Genomic DNA, 4,083 nt, shown 5'->3' on the forward strand with positions numbered 1-4,083 from the left:
TGCCTTAACACGCACTCATACTCTTGCATCATATTTTGCTTTTGGAACCTCCACGTCATCATTTGGAAGTCGAGGTGGATGGGCCAGAAGAATGTTATCTGGGATCTTCTCCAAATATACATGTGAGTGCGGTGTGAAATCGATATCGATCTAGGCCGTCAATCTTAGACCGTAGGTGGGTCAGAAATCGCCAATCGTGGAAAAGTTGTTTTAGCAGTCAGAATTCGTTGGGACACCAATCCATCCAGCTGTTGAACCTTGAGACTTGTTAGTTGGGCTTGGGAGTCTCTCTTGGTAAGCCCTGTGCATTCCAATGTCACCCCAACAACAAACAATTACCTTTCCACGCTGCAGCAAGGCTGCAATTGAGCTCGGAGATATATCAAAGTATATCAAAAGTCAATCATCGATCCAATTTCGTGTGATCTTTTGTATTAGGGTATGTCTTGGGTCGTGGAGTTAGGAATAGGGCTATAACTTGGGCCGGGTTAGCCCAAAAGTCGAGTTGGATTAAGGTTAGGATTAGAAAGTGTTATCCCACTTAACTTTCAGGTTGGGTTATATAAAAATCATAGATTTTAATGGATAGCTACATTTAATTAAAGTAAGGACAATTTTGATAAATTGTATTTTTATTGTTCAATTATTATCTTAAACCATTCTTATTATTTTTGATAATTGACTAGCTCTACCCTTATTGTTAGCATCAAATAGTATTCCGTTAAAATTCTTATATATGTGACATCACACGATGTATAATTGTTTTTTAAAACCCAATATTATCTTCTTTGTTTTTGTTTTTGTTTTTATTTTTATTTTTATGAGAGAGGATGTTTGTAGAGTTTTGTTGCAGATCCCACAAAGATGATAGATCGGAGATTACATTGGACCCTAAAAGTCGACGTAACTCGACGGGTATCCAGTACTACAACTCCTTCGGTTATCTCAGTTGACCTCTCCAGGGTATATGTTAATGACTGTGATGAGTGTGAGATATAGAACTGGGACAGGAGGAACATTTGATTGAGCTTCTTTTTGTTTCCAAGTGAATATTAAAAGAAAGGTAGGATGGAAGCTCGTACTCGAATTGGAATCACTAATTATAGACATGGTCTTATAATTAGATATGTGTACGCAGATTAGAAATATTCCCTTGAGTAAAAGATATGGACAATGGCCGGCAACCCCGTTTCACTCCACTAGAACCAAAAAGTGAAACTGAAATGTCGAAAAAGAAATTAATAACCAAGAAGGCATTCAGCAAAAGGGCGCACATTAGATTCCCGTGTAGGCCATTTTGATCACAGAATTACGTGTATCTGTATACAAATGTAATTTTGATGCTATAGCTTTGACCAAATGCCATCACCATGCGTGGTCCACCAAATCGGCCATGATCCACAAACTTGCAGGGTAACCACTGCAAGTTGCAGGGTTTTATACAACGATTCTTCAAGGGTGGAGCTGGCAGTTCAGCGATAGCCATTCCAATTCGACCCCAAGTTATTAAACTCAACAACCCAGACATGACATCCAAATTTGAACCAAATCAAGCAAAAATACATATTCTTGGGGCTAAAATCAGGCAAGAAAAATCATAGATCAAGAAATCGTTTGAAATCCATATTCCCAAAAGAACCTTCAGGAGCATCAATCCAGCAACCACATTCCACAAGTTTTTCAAATTAACAGAGAGAGAGTAAAGAACACAAACCTGGTGGATAGGTGGGTACATTGAATTGGTGCAGAGGAGACATTCGAGCAGCTCATGGACGTTGGTGGCCAGAGAAATTGTGAAGGGAGCAACATTGTAGTGGGGCTTAAAGGAGAACTGATGGCGATGGATCTCTTCCTCATCATTCCCGTCTAAGGATAAGACGCATTCAATGCTATCCAATTCCATTCATATACAACAACAACAACACTCAGAAATGAATTGGGCAAAAGATAACAACAGAGTATTATTGCTCTTCTTTTGGGTTTTAATTTTATTCTTTTCTTTCAATCCTTCCCCCTTAAACTCACACCGTTTTTTATCCTTGAGGACGGACAAAGAAAAGAAGAAAAATGAATTTATGCCAAACTCAAGGGTCCAGATGTAGTAGGCACGTCAGGTAAGCACAATGAGTAAGCACCTAATAGCTGTGTGACACCTGTCCCAACTAATGTGCTTTTCATATAAACATTTTTGCTCTGTTAGACAAGAATTATTATTTTATTATTTTTTTCTACTGTTCATTGTCTTCTCCCTCTAAAGGCAACCCCATCGACAAGAACAAATGACTTATGGCGATGCAATCCTTCTCAGATTCCCCATTCGATTTTAACAGAAACCCAACCTCTTCTGGTCCCCTTTACTTCCCTAGTTTTCCTTCTTATCACCCCATTGCCAATGCTCTATCATTCTAATCATCAATCGGGCTCCTGCACTGTGAACTCTGTTGTTCGAACTGGTGGCTATCCCTACCGAAATCCAAGAAAATCATCACTAGTCGAGTGCTAATAATCCCAAATCGGATCGGATTAAAAGTCTCTTGCCTCTTGCAGCATCGTTGCTCAGGCCGAAATTTTGATTCAGGTACGCCTCTTCTCCTCTACGATTTCCCCTTTTTTGTTTTTTACTTATTAATTCTAACGGAACAAAAACGTTTAGATGAAAAGCACATTAGCTGGGACAGGTGTCACACAGCTATTAGGTGCTTACTCATTGTGCTTACCTAACGTGCCTACTACATCCGGACCTTAGACGGGTCAAACTCAGTGCGTGGTAGTTGATGGTGGATTGGCGATGAGCAACCCAACAACAGCAGCGATAACCCACGTGTTACACAAGCACAAATTTCTGTCCGTGTGAAGAGTCTTTGGGGTGTGGTCAACTCCTAGAGGGCAGCTATGAGTACGAGCATGTCAAAGGGTAGAAAGGGAATGAGTGGGTGCGACCAATTACTCGAATTGTTGGTGACAATGCCATTTTAGAGAACTCTGAAACTACAGAAATAAGGTCCTAAGTTTATTCCATGGTCTATTTTTTTCCTTCAGTTTTTAATTTATGAGAATAGCCACCAATGCTTGAGATTAAATAGAAATTTGTTTGATGGCGAGAGAAATCCCTTTAGTTCTAGGCTCCTCACCGTTGCTACTGCCTGAAATCGTCGTCTTTTTGTTATTTTTCCTCAACAAACTTATCAAACTCTACATGCCATTGATTTTCTTCATCCCTCCCCCCCCCCCTTCAACTCAGCCACCGATTCCCATAACTCAAGCAGGTCACCATCTAGGGTGAAGGACAAGGCTTCCCTAGGTGAAGGATGGATCAAATATTGGGGGAAAAGAAGATGGAAGGGAAGAGGGGAATACAAATTTTTCATCAATTGAGTTTTATTTTGAAAATTTGAAGAGTAGTGGAGGAAAAATTCAACATTTCATTTCTTTTCGTTAACACTTAACAACGATGTCAATTGTCAAAAACAATAGGGGTACTTTAAGATAATATGTAACATATAAGGGTAGACTGAGTCAATTAGCTAAACCATAAGGGTAGTTTAAGAAATTTGCCCTTAAAATAATCTCCCCAATGGGAAATCCATTTCCTTTGGAGATTGGCAATGGATATTCATTTTTCTCCCCGACATGGATTAAGAGGTTGGTTCAAACTACCAATACATCTCTATGTATCAACAGAGGTGTACCAACACTTCGAATCATGTGCCTTTTATTTTTGGGTAAATTGCTGAAAACTCTCCTAGTAGTTTTTAATTGTTATTGAAACCTTCATTGGAGTTTATTAATTGCAATCACCTCCCCTGAACTTTCCCACATAATTGCAAATAGACCCTCTCTGGTAGAGTCTTCTAAAAAGAGGCATGAAAATGTCCAAATACCTATGCATTTACTTCTAACAAAGATGTTTGTTTTCTAAATTTTCTCTTCATATGAATCACTACCCCAAGAGTTCGGATATGCTCTACAGAGATGTTGCAGATGCACAGCCAAAAAGTGTTGTGAGGTCGATATGAGGCATGCTTTGTAAGGAGCAGATCCGAACTCCTACCCCAAACCCTTCTAATCTCTTTTTTGAAATTG

This window comes from Nelumbo nucifera, chromosome 1, assembly GCF_055504915.1.
Source record: "Nelumbo nucifera cultivar China Antique chromosome 1, China Antique-T2T, whole genome shotgun sequence".
NCBI lineage: Eukaryota > Viridiplantae > Streptophyta > Magnoliopsida > Proteales > Nelumbonaceae > Nelumbo > Nelumbo nucifera.